Source organism: Otolemur garnettii, unplaced genomic scaffold, assembly GCF_000181295.1.
Source record: "Otolemur garnettii isolate 467f Iridium unplaced genomic scaffold, OtoGar3 scaffold00068, whole genome shotgun sequence".
NCBI classification, from domain to species: Eukaryota; Metazoa; Chordata; class Mammalia; order Primates; family Galagidae; genus Otolemur; species Otolemur garnettii.
This window is the reverse complement of record NW_003852463.1, coordinates 9,603,847-9,620,415: the sequence shown is the minus strand read 5'-3', so window position 1 is coordinate 9,620,415 and position 16,569 is coordinate 9,603,847. Positions and strand designations below refer to the sequence as shown.

At 40.3% G+C, this 16,569-nt stretch overlaps 1 non-coding gene and 1 pseudogene across 1 annotated transcript; one reads left to right on the top strand and one right to left on the bottom strand.

Annotated features, from left to right (window-relative positions):
• Nucleotides 1-65: 65 nt before the first annotated feature.
• Nucleotides 66-484, bottom strand: LOC100959764 (annotated as a pseudogene).
• Nucleotides 485-12,059: 11,575 nt separating this feature from the next.
• LOC111726505 lies at nucleotides 12,060-12,164 on the top strand. Its single transcript, XR_002774268.1, has one exon. It is a non-coding gene; the product is annotated as a U6 spliceosomal RNA (small nuclear RNA).
• Nucleotides 12,165-16,569: the final 4,405 nt, after the last annotated feature.

The window sequence follows — 16,569 nt, the reverse complement described above, 5'->3', positions numbered from 1 at the left end:
CAAATAATCAGCAGTTCAAATACTATTGAATTATGAACTTCTCCCACCAATATAGTAGTAACAATCTAGACCTTCCCAGAAAGTGAAGGCAGAGTCCCTGGCATTCCTCTGGAAAGCCCTGTGTCAGGCCCTAGAAGTATCTGCCACTGCTGCAGTTGTTGCTGTTGCTCCATTTGCAACTTCTCAGTCTCAGAGACAACAGGAGAACCAGGATCATAAAGGAAGTGGTCCCAGTCCATAAGGCTGCCCTGGAAAACCTTTACATGTTTTGAGCCACAAAGAAGGAGAGATCAAAAGTGGCTTCGGCTGCGGAAAGGACCCTCTCTGGGAACATCTCCCTCAGACCCCATAGTCTCTCCAACAGGGTCTCATCTAGCCTGTCGCTGTCCTCTTCCAGCTCTTCTTCAGTCTTCTCTATGTCACCTTTTGGGAGCAATTCGTCTGGAGATGAGGGCTCCCCAGCGCCATGGTTGTTGAAGCAGTATTAATCTAATGCAAACTCTTTTATAAAATAGAGGCAGTGGGAACACTTTCTAACTTTATGTGGCTAGCATTAATTTAATGCTAAAGTCAGAAAAAAATCCATTATGAAAAAAGAGTGCTGTAGACCAATAATATCCGTTATAAACATAGGTACATATATTCCTTAACAAAATCTTAGTAAACTGAATCGAGGAGTATATAAAATGGTAATGCAACTACGATTATGTAGGATTTATTCCAAGTCATGCACAAATGATTCAGTTGGAAATCATATTCCTTAGCCTGATAAAGAACATCTCTTCAGTCTCTTATATTTAATAGTAAGAGACTTTTTCCCTAAGATCAGGAATAAGCAAGAATATCTGCTTTCCCCATTTTTATTTATTATTATACTGGTGATCCTGGCCAGTACAATAAAGCAAGAAGAAAAATTAAAACACATATAGATTGGAAAGGAAGAAGTAAAACTCTCTTCTTTTCAAGAGTAAGAGGATATGACATGATCATAGCTATAGAAAATCCTTAGGAACTTACAAGAAAGATACCAAAAGGATTAAGTGAATTTAGGAAGGTTGTATGATGCCTGGTCAAAGTACACAGGTAAGTTGTATTTCTTTCTATATGCGAGCAACAAACAATGGAGGTTACAGATTTAAAAATATCATTGAATGGCATCAAAACCATGAAATACCTATTTAAAATGTTAACAAAATATGTGTAAGATCTGTACACTGAAAACTATGCACTATTTCTAAAAGAAATTAAAGGAGACCTAAATAAATGGAAAGTTGTACCTTGTTCAGTATCAGAAAACTTAACAGTGTTAAGATGTCAATTTTCCCTACGTCAATCCATAAATTCAAAGCAATCCCAATCACAATGCCACTGCCTGATTTTAAGACTGACCATAAAGATTGCTACTGTGTGTGGGTTTTGTGCCAAAAGTGAGTGTGATTTTGAGTGTACCCAGAGGTTCAGCAGGGTTTTTGAAAGCAAATTTGTAAACGGTAGTTAGCCAGTTGTACTTTCCGTAGCTCTGTGCTTTTAGGGTATGCATTAGTTAAGACATGACAAAACTCAGCAAGGGACACGTCTGTGTGCATGCACGTGTATTTATGTGTGTTATTTGCATGTGAATGTGAATGACAGCCAGACGACAAAAAGGACCAAAGCTAAACATTGTTTTGATGGTATTTGATGGTATCATGATCATGTGGCCCTACTCCTTCACCATAATGATAGTCAATCAAGGAGAGTTTTTGCTTTGCAAAAATTCTGGGAGAGAGAGAGAAAAGAGACAGAAGGGGAAGAGAGAGAGTGGGAAGTAGGGAGAGAGAAATTTCTCTCTTTGGAAGCCTAGATTATAATAATATATAAAGCTTGAAAGTGATAGGCAGATGAATGCCCTCTTCAAGAAGAGACGTATGGGAAGCTGATTTGTAATGAGATAGGAAAATGAAATAAACATGGCTCAGGGCCTGTAGCTCAGGGGTTAGGGCGCTGGCCATATACACTGGTGGGTTTGAATCCAGCCCAGGCCTGATAAACAACAATGACAACTACAACAAAAACAGTCAGGCATTGTGGTGGGTGCCTGCAGTCACAGCTACTCAGGAGGCTGAGGCAAGAGAATCACCTAAGCCCAAGAGCTGGAGGTTGCTGGAGTTTTGATGCCACAGTGCTCTACCAAGGGTGATATAGTGAGACTCTGTCTCATTAAAATAAAATAAAAGAAAAGAAAAAGAAAAAAGAAAAAGGACAATGAAATAGAGAAAAGGAGACATGGTGAGGGTGGTGCCTGTGGTTCAAAGGGATAGGGCACCGGCCCCATATGCTGGAGGTAGAGAGTTCAAACCCAGCCCCGGCCAAAAACTGCAAAAAATAAAAAAAAAAAATAAAAAAAAAGGAGACATGGTGAGAGGGAAGGTTCTGTTATTTCTGAGAAAATTGGATATCATTAGATGCCACTTTATAGAAATTTTTAAATTTTCTTGTTTTTCTCAAGTTTCTTTGAGTTAAGTTTCTAATAACTCACCCAGAAGAGTTCTAGCTACCCAGTGTATAGAAATGTTTTCATTTCAAACAAAGATTTTAAAAAGTGCTTTGGCATTATGAGAATATTGCCATATTGCTGGTATGTTTTGGTCTGTATGCCAAAAGTGATATGATTTTGAGTAAAAAGTCTAGACCATTCTTCTATTTTTTTTGGTCCATACCTAAATATAGATTTAGGCTTTTTATTCAAATTTTATCAAACAACTGAGTATATAGTATACAGTGGCATATTAGTTAAACTATGGGTTAGGTTGTTATAAAGGCACAACTTAATAGTGGGTGGAAATTAATTTCTCTCTACTTAATTATCTGAAAGCAGAGAGCTAGCAGGGCTAGTTGTGTCTCTATTATACTCTGTGAGGCTTCCAGTTCTGTGTCTCAAGTGGCTGCTTTTGCTCCAGCTATTACATCTGCATCCCAGTCAATGTGAAGCAGAAAAGAGGAATGCCAGTGCATATTCCTTCCTTTTGAAGGCATGGCCTAGTACTTCTGTTTGTAGCCCATTGACCAGAGTTTAACTGTAGGGTCACACCTAATTGCAAAGAGAGTCTAGAAAAATTAGTCTTTATTTAGGTGTGATAGGCTCAGCTGTATTTGGAGGTTTTATTATGAAAGGAAGAAGACAATTGTGGATGTTGGAGATCAACTAGTCATGTCTCCACATTTTGGGAGGCTGGAGTAATATGCAAGTAAGACGGGGATTTAGACAGAGAACTTTATTGATCCTGCAGACGGAAAGACTTAGGGAGAGAAGGGCTTTTGGATATGGTTTAAAAGTGGTGTGTCCTCTGTGTTGGTGGGGTGGAGGCCAGGGCCATGTGAAGCAGGTGTGGGATTGCCTTGGTTGCTCAGGTGCGACTAGGCAGATGGCCCTGGAAATGGTGCAATGATAAAGGAGGTAATGATAAGATATGGCGACAGGTCAAAGTGCGGAAGAGAGAGGAGTTTCAGAGATGATTTTAGGTGTCTAGTGTGAAAGTAGAAGAGTGATGGTTACACTGACGCAGACAGAAAGGATGGGAGAGAAAACCAGTTCCTGGGGAGGACATTGACTTTGATAGGCACAGTTTTTAGTTGCTCATAATTCAGGTCTGGGACAAAAAGAGGTTGGTGCTTGATCTGTCTTCAAATCCCTGGGCTGATTCTAAACTCTCAAGTTCTCTTCGGTTTTTCCCACATATCAATTTTTCCCCATTATCAATACTATGGGAGACTGGAACCTGGGAGTTTTCAGAAGTGAAGTTGAATGAGATTCAGATGGCATGCCCCATACTGGGCACACAATCTTACCACTCTACATTTTGCGATTTTTAGAAAATAGAATGGATTATGCTACTAAATAATAACAGAAAATGCACTGTGGTTACGCTCATATCCTATTTTCACTCAAATCTCATTAAACTCTGAAACCAGAGGTTTGTAATAAAAGCGTTCCTGTTAGGAATTTCTTTATTTTTCTACTAGAAACTTTCTTGGAGTTTGAAGTCAGTTAAGGCAAACTACTTTTCAAAACAATTTTTTTCCCCAACAATATCTAGGCAACCTTCTCCAAAGTGAATTGTTATACAAAAATTATATCGATCATTCTTCTAAATCCTTTGATTTCTAAAAGTTGAAAGGAGTATGAAAAATTTGCATTCAATTAAACAGTTAGATGTTTTTAAAAGAACTGGATGAACTCAGTCAAACAGTTTGTAATTGATTAGTAAAGAAACAATGAGTAGTTTGCCTAAATAAAGAATAGTTTTCGCCTAAATAGAGTCTGGATTTACATTTTCCCCCTCTAGCTTGTTGTATGTGCTGTGAAGGCTAGAAATTCAGTTTCCCGAGAAGTGCGTTCCCACAGAGATCCTGGGAATAATTGTGGTAGGAAGGTGGATAAGTGAACGTGTGTGGGGAGATTTCTTTCCTTTTTTCCGCTACTCAAGAATTGTTGGGACATTTTAACCTTTGTGGAGGCTCACCGTTTTAGGTTCGCCTGACATTTCTGTTTAGTTTCTAAACAACCCGTTTTAAAATAGAAATGAATCCGCTTTTGTCCCCTGGGGAGGAAGGTACATTGTTGCCTAGGTCGAAATGCTTTCTTTCCTTATAAAAGATGTTCTTTGCCCCCTCCCTTTTAATTCAACATGTCTTTGAATGATGGGCAGAGAAGATTCTTCACAAAGAACTTTGGTGGTCAGTTGATCTTACTAGCGTCAAGAGATGGATTATTTCTGAGTGTGAAAATCTTGTCTAGGAAGATTACACATTACAAGTAGGAACCAGTGGTTCTTCTGGTAGATACAATAAATCTCTTTACAATGTGGGCGGAGATAAGAAAAGGCTTCTATATACAGGCATTCCTTTCTTTCTAAATTCAGTGTCTGTGTCCTGTTTAATCTCTTTTTCCTTTTCAAAATTGTCATAGGTATCAGACAATATTTTGGGCTAATGGCCTGGAAAAATTCATTATAAAATCATTTTGAATTATTCGGGGAAAGTGCAGAGCCTGGAAAGTATTACCTTCTGTTTTCTCCTGCGAATCTCTACAATGTTTGTCCATTGTTGACATTTCTAAAATTTGGAATATTAATGAAAAGGCTTTAAACTTGCTTGTCCATGTCACATGGAGATCTGAGGAATTGATTTTGGATCAGTTGGTTTCTCATCTCCAAGGGAGGGAAAAGCAATAATAATCGGACAAATTCCTTTTCAATAGTAGTAGTTTGGATGGAAGACTATTTGAGGTAGTGGTTTACAATAGTTTAATGGTAACATGGTGGCACTAAAGTGCCACATTCAAAATGTAGCTGAGCATGAATTCAGTTCTCAAAAGCATGCATTTTTTGGCTCTAATTCTATATCAGGAAATGACTACAACATATTGTTCTACAGGTTTTATATATTTCAGAAGAGCAGTGCCATATTTAGCTTAAACATTAGTTTTCTTTAGAGGTATGTGTGTACGTACCTGTGAGCACACAGTCATGTTAAAAAAGATCTCTGATCTGAGTGGATGTCTGTCATTCAATTTCTGAGCATTAGATAGACTTTATAAAAAAGGCTAGAGGAGCATTCTGATCTGTGAGACCAGATGAGGAGCAGGAGCCCACAGATGGCCACCTGGGAGGTCACCAGCTTATCTGTGACATTGGATTGTATCTGGTGAGAGTTCACAAAGTGAAGCCCAGCTATTTTCTTCAGCTGCATGTGAATGTGAGCACTTTTCATTTCTGGCCATTTACAACAGAGGTCTGTAGCAGACAGTACAACGGTTTATGTGCGTGGACTAACGTGTTGAGACTACCATGTTGAGACTACCATGTTGAGATTACCATGTTGGGCAATGTTCATAGAGAACCCATCTGGATTGGGCATGAGGCACGTGTTTGTATGTACAGGGTGGACATAAAGTTCCTGTGCAGTTTGTTATGTTAAACTATTTTAAATTGCACAGGAACTTTATGTCCACCCTGTATATATGAATTCATCTGGGCATAGATTTTTGAACATGAATAACTATTCGGAAGTGTCTTGCTATAAATGTTGCTTTGTTGATAATGCAGTATATGCACCTACTGAAACGTTTGTGTTTGTATCCATGAAGAATCTGGTGTGGAGTCAATGGTGGATGAGACCACCATTTTGGCTTCCAGAGGCCCTTGTTAGATTTTCAAAACATTTGCAAGCTGGTTGTTAAACACACATATTATTAAAGATCAAATTCTATAAACTTATAGTTAAATAATATATATTTTAAAAGGTGATGAATAATCCAAGCTCATTCTTTCTTCATTAATTTACTACAGTTTCCTATCCTCTATGCTTCTGAGGTTACTTGCAATTTTTATGTCTATATAGGGGAGCACTATTTAGTGACTTGTGCATCTTTCTCAACTATGCATTTAGTGGTATCCATGTGGTAACTCGAAACCTGGTAAACAGAGTCCAAAGATAATATATGTCTTCTTTTTTTCTGACGCTTTGGATATATTACAAAAATAGGAGGCCAAAATAGGTTAAGAGTTATAACATATGTTAAATATTTATAAGGAACACATATACCTTCTAGACAGATACATAATTCAATGTATTGTGATTCTGCTATTCACAACATAATTTTAAATTAAAAATGTTAATTTATCATGTATGAAAAGATGTGTCCTCCCAGGCTTTAGCCTGAGAAAATGGTTAACTTTTTTATTTTCATGTGTCTTTGTTTCTGTCTGTGATGCTGTCCCCTCATTTGGAGATAAAGACAAAAGCCTAAAGTCAGAGCCCTTTGTGAACTGAAGGCTGGATCATTTGGTATTTCGAGTCACTGCCATGAGAGGGCTTGCCTCTTGATATCTTATTCTTCACCTGCACATTGACTATCATAAATAAGTAAATGGTGATATTCACTGTGTAGAACTGCAGTGAGTACTCAGTAAGATCCCATGTAAAAAATTATGACTGGGTCATGCCATCCGCAGATGGCAGCTGTTAGAAATCACTGTCTTTATCATCATGGCTTTATTGAATGCTTGTTATGCACTAAGCCCTGGTCTAAGAACTTTGCGAATTTTACCTCCTTTAGACCTTGAACAACTCCCTGAGTAGGAAGAGTATTTAACAGATGAGAAAACACAAACAGCAATTTAATCATTTGCTTGAAGTGGATCAAACAGCCAGTATGTAGGGAGGTAGACTTGGAACTCAGATCTGACTCCAGAGTCCATGCTAGGATATTTCAACATTTTCTACTATTCCTTCAATGTCCCTTGCAGGGCATATGGTAGGTGTTTAAAGAAATGTTCTGATAACATTGTTTACGTTGCTTTTTGCAGGATGTGCAGCCCTATTTCCTGGCTCTAGGTCACCAGAAAATTCTGTTTCTCTTGTGAGAAGGTTCAAAGAGAATAATTAATTGCCTTCTCAGACATAAAGCCAGTACTCAGTAGAAGGAAACAGCATATTCAGCAATATATTTACTAAATTAAATGTAAAATGATTAACATTCATCTGTCTGTAGATATGATTTTCTTTCTAAGGGCACTTTTTCCCTGGTCTCCATTTGCTCTGCTATTAAGAGAAGTTCTGTTTTAGTGGCTGGTGTTTCTGTGTTTATGAACTTCTCCCAATGAGGCTCTATAATCCAGCACATGGAGACTGTTCCCTGCTAATAGGATTTAGCTTTACAAATACCTGAACATCCTTCCAAGAGAAGATTAGATTGTTTAGCTCAATATTTAATCTGTTACTTTCTTTCTAAAGACACCCCATGGACTTTGTCATGCATTTGGCTGATACAAGGAGTATTGATCGGTCATAAACCAAAAAATAAGGGAAGGGAATGGTCAGCACAGTCACTCCTATCCTCACCATATAATTAAATTTTGATTTGAGCTGCTTTTGATTAATCTTCTTATTTGTGAATTCAAGGGGTCTGCTAAGTTTCTAAAGTTGCTGGGCATTGGTCTCTGGCGGATGGCTCAGCTAAAGAACAGTATGATTGCGTTTTTATGGTTTTCAGATATTTAATAGCTTCTTCCTGTCATTTTCTGAATGACTGAGTACGGTGCAGCCCTCTGGGAGCAGTGCCGCATCCGAGAGCTGGGAAGATGACTGAGGTCTGTGGACTTGACTGATTGCCTTGATCTTGATTGTTCTCTTAATTAGCTGCAGTAGCAACGGCATCTGGGGAGAGATCACGGTATTGGTAAACAGCTCCACCTTGGAGTGCAGGGGAATGCCTTTTGGAATCCTGACAGTGAGTAGCTCGTGGGCTTGTCTCTCTTCTGAGATGAGGACCTGCCAAATTGGCAGCCCCCAAGGCTGACGTGCCCCTCCTGTGATCTGTCACTCAGGCCCCTGAGAAGCGGACCTCCAACTGTTCCTCCTTAAACAAACTAAGTTTTAATATGCAAAAAGCTGGCTTTATTGGGCTGGATGGACGAACATAAAACAAAAGGCAGGGGAAAGGATACACAGAGCAGGGCACACAGCTTGGGAGGAGGAGGCCCAGGACCCAGCTGCAGCCGAGAGGGGCGGCTCCTCCGAAGCTGTTACGGTGTTTTGTAGGAAGGAGTCCGGGTCACGAATGGGCTCAGTTCTGCTTGTGTCTGAGGTGTGTCTTGGGGCCCGAAACCAGGCTCGCCTTTTCTTATTTTGGGATTTCTACTTGTCTTTTGTATTTCTCCACTGAGGCGTGGCACCGAGGCATGAAACTTCATTCCTGCCTCCCCCCCCCCAAAGTAGACAGTTCACCTAGTGTAAGGCATTTGGAACCTGAAGAATGAAAAACTCAACTTGTTTCTTTTTATAATGACAGTACATTATTGTCATTGTGACCCAGCTGAGATGTTGTAGAACTAGTAGAACCAGTTCAGACTCACATTTATGTACAGAAAAGAAAGGAAAACAGATGCCGAGGTGGCAAATTACAAGGTCTGCACTTGATAAATATTTTGAAATGATGAAGATAAAATATGATCTTAAAGATGAGATGAATCGATTTTAGGTGTCTTGTAAGAAAATAATAGAGAGCCCATTGGTGTAGGACTCAAGGACAAAGGATGAGCCTATAAGATCTCAGGCAAATCTTTTACCTTTTCTAAGTAGGATTCCCTCTTGTTATAAACAGGTAGGTCCACCTGCTCACACACTTACATACAGATTAAATCTGATAGTAATGGTCTTGCTTTGAAAGGGATAGGCATTATTCAGAATGAGCTTTCAGGAATTGTGACTATGTTTTATAGTCCACTTGTAAAACCCTCATGACCACAGGTGTATTTTCATTGCCTTGAAAGTAAAAGCGCAGCTCAGATGTGGTGGCATGCATACTTGGTTGTACGGTTGGCCATCTCTTCTTCCATTGCTCTGCCACAAAATTACCTTACTCTTAATTTAACAAGCCTTTTTTTCCTCTACTGGGCAAACTCCATCAAAAGAACAACACCAGTATTTTGAGAGTTGACTCTGAATCTGAAATAGTAGAATGTTCACAGACAAACAATGCCTGGGAATTAAAGTGAGGTAAATTATTACTATGTTTCCCTGAAAATAAGACACTGTCTTATATTTATTTTTTCTCAAGAAGACACACTAGGGCTTATTTTCAGGGGATGTCTTATTTTTATTAAGTATAACACAACAATCTACATTTATTCAAATACAGTTAAGTCATCCTCTTCTGGAACCTGACAGGGGTAGCTGACCTCGTTGGTGGGGATGGTGCTAGTGATTCATGAGCTCCTTTCCCCTAGCCGTTCGCACATGCGTAATAGGATGCCTGCGACTGGGGTTACCACACGGGAGCCCACACAAGTGTGAATGGCTTGGAGAAAGGAGCTGTGGCAGATAAAAGGTATTCCAGTCTTCCTTACCGCTCCACCCGAAATGTAAGGTGTGGCTATGCAAATGCACTGCATAGCCATGCCCATCACTAGGTCTTATTATTGGGGTAGGACTTATATTTAACAAATGCATAGAAATCCTGCTAGGGCTCATTTTGGGGGTAGGTCTTATTTTCCGGGAAACACGGTAGATCATAGTTTAAAGAAGGCATGTCGTACTCTTTTCAAGACAGGGTTAAAAACCAAAGTACTAACCACTTGTGGCCATTAAAATGGCAGGGCTGCCTCTTGTCACAGATATAATCGGTAAGTTAACCCTGATATTAAGCATCTTGTAATAATTTCATTTTAGTCACAAAATTACCCTCCTCCCTAAAATGTCAGCTATCCAGTGTAATGTTTTATGTCTAGCCTTGCTATGGTGAGCAGCTTTTCATGACAGCAGAAAGTGCTACCTATTTCACAGACAGCAAAATTTTGCTCTTATATTTTGCTTGGGCCAAAAGGAAAGTCACAAATTTCAGCATCAGAAACATTAGTTAGTTGACACCTCGTCAAAATGGATATGAACCAAACGGCAATACGAGTGAAGCCCAGTAGAAGTGCTAGTACACCTGCCAAGGTTTTCCCTAGCAGAGGCCACCTACACCACCTTCCCCTGGGACTGCTGGGATAGCTCTGCACGCCGTCTGTGCCTGAGCATGTGTCTACGGTGCTTGGCTTACCACCAATCTGCGGTCCTGTCCACCCTGTGCTACAGAGGAGTGCAGTTTGGCTGTACAGTTTTCACCCCCAATCCACTTTCTATGAGAGCAAATTCCCATCTTTTCTTTAAACACAGGGTTGCCACCTATGTGCCGTACTTGCAGCTGGTAAGAAATAAGCAGACTTTTTTTTTTTTGCGGTTTTTGGCCGGGGCTGGGTTTAAACCCACCACCTCCACCATATGGGGCCAGTGCCCTACTCCTTTGAGCCACAGGCGCTGCCCCAAATAAGCAGACATTTTCAGCTAGGTTAAAAGTGCTCCTAAAAACACTCATGCTTTTCTGATAAAGAGAAGGAAATCGTGGTTGGCCCATTCTTTGGCCCCTTTCCTTTTCTTCCTCCACAGATGCCAGTGTGATGCCTGCTGAGCACCGGCCATCTGATGGATATGGGATGACCAGCTAACAGGTTGAAAATGATGAAGGAAAGAGCCAGGGCCCATGAAAGGGGCGGGAGGGCACACAAAGTAGTAGCAGCAACCACCCAACCAGCTGCTTGTTATATGACAATAATAAATTGCTATTTGAGTAAGTCAGTTGAGCTGGGTTTTCTGGTACCTACAGCTGCAGACATTTCTAACTAGTGAATCTGAAGAATATGTGAAACACCATATAAGTGGTCTCATTAGAAATCCCTGCTTCAATAGAAACTCCTTTGTCCTCTAGAGAAACCTTGTGTGCAATGATAAAGGGCTTGGCTAACTATACTCACAGGCCAAGTCTAGCCCTCTGGGTGTTTTATAAATAAAGTTTTATTGACATAGCCAGGCTCAACTGTTTACATATTATCTCTGGCTACATTTCCCCTATAATAGCAGAGTTGAGAACTTAACAACAGAAATTGTGAGGAACTATATAATCTGTCTAAATGACCTGTCCAAAGACATCTGAACTCTGGTGATAACTCAAGCAGTTTCCTCTGGCCTTTTATAAACAGTGAAGCATTTTGGTATAATCTTTTAAGGCATACCTATGCTTCGGTGAGGAAGGCCTAGTAGGGTGTGCAAAAATAATAGGATTTTGGTTTTACCCAGAAACAGGGATGTAACCTGTTGGGAGGGCTTGTGTGTGCAGGCATGGGGAGGCATACCCTCAAAGCCAGGAACTGGTGGGCTTGTCCCCAGCTAGCCTTCTCTCCCACAGCAGATTCCTGTAAAATGATTCTAACTGGACACTGATAGAAGAATGGAGAATCTGATTCTCCTCCATGCGGATACTAGCTCTACTCACTTGGAAAGATAGATGGTGGTGCTCAGGGATGCTGTTCTGAAAACTTTAAGTCTTGTAAGCATTACAAGGCTGCTTCTGTTAGCGTGTTAGCAGAATATGTGGGTTGTTAGATGTTTTCTTACCCTTGAGTGCAGTTTTTTGAGGTGTTTTTGAAGAAAGAGAGAAAATCTCTCAAAACACTGTCAATTCAAAACAATTATGTATAGTGCTTGCTTCAGCAGCACATATACTAAAATTGGAATGATACAGAGAAGATTAGCATGACCCCTGCGCAAGGATGACACACAAATTTGAAGCATTCCATATTTTTTTGATACAAAAAAAAAGGAAAAAAAACCCAATTATGTATACGTGAAAGCAGATAAAAAGAGTTAGCACAATTTTTACCAATTTTTCCTTTCCATCTCTTTTCCCTACCCCAGGCCTTAGACTATCACGTGTCTTTGGAGTTGGAAAAATACTCTTTCTTTTTTTTTTTAATTAAATCATAGCTGTGTACATTAATGCAATCATGGGGTATCATGTGGTGGTTTATATACAATTTGAAACGTTTTCATCAAACTGGTTAACATGGCCTTCATGGCATTTTCTTAGTTATTGTGTTAAGACATTTAGATTCTACACCTAGTAAATTTCACATGTACCCTTGTAAGATGCACCGTAGGTGTGGTCCCACCAATTACTAAAATACTCATTCTTGTTTTACTTTTATTTTAGTGCAGGAAGTAACCAGTGCTTTGCTCTCTTTCGACTCCCCCCTAAATTTATCTCTCTGTCCTTGTTTTGGTAAGAGAAACAAAAAGGGAAAAGTTCTAATAGGTTCTGATACGCCTTCAACTTCTTTTCTTTTTCTTTTTCTTTTTTTTGTAGAGACAGAATCTCATTTTATTGCTCTCGGTAGAGTGCTGTGGCATCACACCTCACAGCAACCTCCAACTCCTGGGCTTAGGTGATTCTCTTGCCTTAGCCTCCCGAGTAGCTGGGACTATAGGTGCCCATCAGAACACTTGGCTATTTTTTTGTTGCAGTATGGCCGGGGCTGGGTTTGAACCTGCCACCCTCGGTATGTGGGGCCTGCATCCTACTCACTGAGCCATAAGAGCTGCTCCTTTCAACTTACTTTCTAGCACTTCTCTTATGGATGGCAAGACAGAAATAAAAGTAAAAAAGTGGTCTAGGAGAGAGGACAATGATAGCAACATGAAGACGAATTTGATCAGACAGTGTAAGGAGTTAATCTATTTAGAGTTTCAGTCTATTAGTGGTTTGGGGCTTTGCTTCAGGGAAGCAAAAGAAAAGTCCTAAGCTCCCAGAAAACATCTGGAAAATGAAACTTCTGCCTGTCACAATAAAAATAGCTGGAGAAGTAAGCAAGCCTCCACACTTTGGAAAATACTTAGCCAAATAAGACCTTTGGTCATTCCTGGCACCTGAAAAGAAAAGGATTGGATAATGTGAATGTTGCCCTGTGGCTTGGAATATAAAGTTGGAGGAAACTCAGTCTCCCAAATTTGGGTTTCTGGATTCAAATTCGTTCATTATTCCATGACATTCACTGGCATGTTCATATACTGATCCTGAAAACCATGGGATATGAACTAGACATCTACAATGTGCTTCCTGTAGTGGAAGAGAGCATTTTTACAACATGCCTAAAGTACTTCCAGTCACTCAAATCCGTAATGGAGACAGTAGGATTGGAGAGCCCCGTGAAAGGATTCGAGGAGAAGGTGCTTTGGAGTCTACCTGGCAGGTGTGGATACTGCAAAGGAGCTCATTTCTTTGCCTGAGGAAAGGTGTGTTTGAGTCAGGAGTGGAGAGCATTCTGTCTTTACATGGTTATGCTGCGTATCACACTCCCACCCTCAATACCTTCATGCCTTTCCATGGGCAGGTGATGGCTGCATGACCACTCATCATCTACAAAAAGAGAGACGCAGACAGGGCAAGAGAACTGCCAGGGATGGCAGAGCTGAGACTTGAACCTCAATCTTCTGATTCCAATCCTTCCTCTCTTTCTGCTGCATAACTGCCTCTGGGGAGGAAGAAATTAAAGATTGGTGTAGATTGTGGAAGCTTAAATTGCAAAGAGAACAGATAGGCTTACACTCAAATACCAGTTGAAGTTGGTAAATATTGTAGTTGGTTAGGTTAACATTGACCCTCTAGTTTACAAGTTTGTAAATCTCTGAACAGGAAGGGTGAGTGGAAGCCCAGGGCATTTGGGTCAAAGCATTGCAATTCCCCAGCTCAGCCACAGAATGTCACCTCCACAACATGTACTTCTCAGCATATCAGCATTTCCTAGAGGGCAAAAAAGAAGAGTTTTTTTTTTTTTTTTAATTGAATGGTAACTATGTACATTAATGCACTTCTAGGGTAAAGTGTGGGGTTTTCACATGCAATCCGAAATAATTCCATCAAACTGGTCAACACAGCCTTCATGTCATTCATTTTCTCAGTTATTGTTTTAAAACGTTCACAAGGAAGAGTTTTCTTAAAGGAGTTACTTTAAAAACACAGAATTATCCTAACTGGTACTTGAGTAAAACAGTTTCCAAGCTATAGAAATCATCGACATTTATAAAAATTACTTCTATTTTTTTACCTCTGATATTATTGTGATTTGCAGTATTTAAGGGAATTATGTGCCAACTTTTCTTAATTTCTTCTTTAGTACAAGGTTTTAAAAATTATGCATTTCCCCTTTAAGAAGATCTTAACCTTTGTATGTATTAATTATATTTACCCTACAGCCAAAATGATTCAAGTTTGGAAATTCTTAAGTACCTAATACTAAGGATCCTATTTCATAGAAGGCTCTTTCAGAAAAGAAAGTATAAACATCACTATATTAATGGTTTGCATGTAATGAATTCCCAGAGACTGAAAATTGAAAACCCACGTTGTGGGGAAGAGATGGTTTGTGGAGAGAAGCCAGCTGGTAAGGAGAGAAAGTGTGTATGGACAGAATGGCTCAGGAAGGTCCCTAAGGGGGACGATGGGGGCAAATATACAGGTGGCCTAGGGACCATGGGACCCAGTGGCGACATCTGGCTTTCTAGGAAGTGCAGACTCTGGTGAAAGATTCCTTTCCTGACAAATACTCAAAGTTATCACTTCTCCTTTCTCCCTTCTTAGAGCATACCTCACCCAACAGCAGCTCAGATTTAGAGGCGCCCCCAGCATCCCTGGTACCCATGGCCTTTCCTTCCTCCTGGGATTCACACTCCCTTTTGACTATGCTTTGTTCATTTCATAATTGGACTTTTAATTCCGCAATAGTTCTGGCCAATAGCTATTAATTATCACTTTGCTCTCTTCTTCCCATAGCAATTATTAATTAAACTGCCAGAGAGTCATAATGAGAAATTAAAGGCTGGGATAATATTTTAGGAAGCAGTGTCCCATGGTCCTGCAGGTCTACATGCCATTCCCAAGGCAAAGCAGAGTTCATCTGTTTAATTTGCAAACATCTACTGAGTCCCTCTGGGAAGAAGGCCCCATTCCAAGCACTGGGCACAGGCAGCTGAGGGCTTCTGCTCTATGGAGGGGCTGGAGATCATGGTGGGGACTGGTTTTGGAACCACCCCTAATTCCTGTTGAGTCTCCTTTCCCAACCTGTGCCACTGCATGGAGGATTAGGTCACAGTCTTGCTTCCTCTTTCATTACCCCTTTCCCACTGCCCAGCCTTATGGGGCATGCAGGCTAAATACCCCTCTTCCCAGTTCCTGTGGTATCCTTGTATAAATCTCTGCTATAGTACTAATATTTTATTATCATTAAAAAAATAAAAAGCCTCAGACACTTCTACCAACCTCAGTAAATTTTGTTAGGGTGAAATTTCTGTCCTCTTCATCTATGTTTAGGGCCTAGCCCAGGACCTAGCTCTTAGTGTTTGGCAAATATTAAAGTTTCACAATTGCAAGTTAAGATCAGCCTCTGAATACAGGTTCAATTCCAGGAAAAACCTTAGAGTGGGAGTGGGGGGAAAAAAATCTAGGACTAAAGAACAAGGTGGTCAGGGCCTTGGGACTGGCTTTCCCTGTAGGTCAAGACTCACTGCAGCCTTTCAAGCAGAGCCATCCCACCCCTGGGCCTACCATAGGGAACGCAAGCATTTCTGCTCCATCCATCTGTCATCTCCAACTTCAGCCAGACTCTGCCCCTCTCGGTGTTCCTTAACCTCATCTTTCCTGCATAGTTTAATCTCTTGGCTCTAAGTTCCAGCTCTAAATGCTTTCTAGAAACTGCCTTGACATAATTATCTGGCTCTGACCCTTAGCACTCTTCCTTGGACATACTTTGTCACATTCCCTTCTGCTGTGGCATCCCAGAACTAAGCTCTTGTCTGTCACACAACTCCTTACAGACTTAGACCCCAGATTGACTGGTTTCCCTCATGATATGATTTTAGGGCAAAGCTGTAATAAGCCAATCAGCCCTCCCCATCTTTGAATTTCCTCCCTTAACTTACAGCTTTCACTGTGGCCCACAGAAATAGTGTCTACTTTGATTTAAAATACAAAGGCCCAAGGATGGAGTGACTTGAGTTTCTAGCAAGTATAGTATGTATAGAAATTAACAGAAACTTTTGGTTGGGAAGAAAAGAGAACTTATGGCTGGTGGGATTTAGTTTCAGTAAAGGGCTTTATTGCAATTCGGAAAAGGGCTGGAAAGATGAGCTCCATTCATACTGTAGGAGCAGTAGATG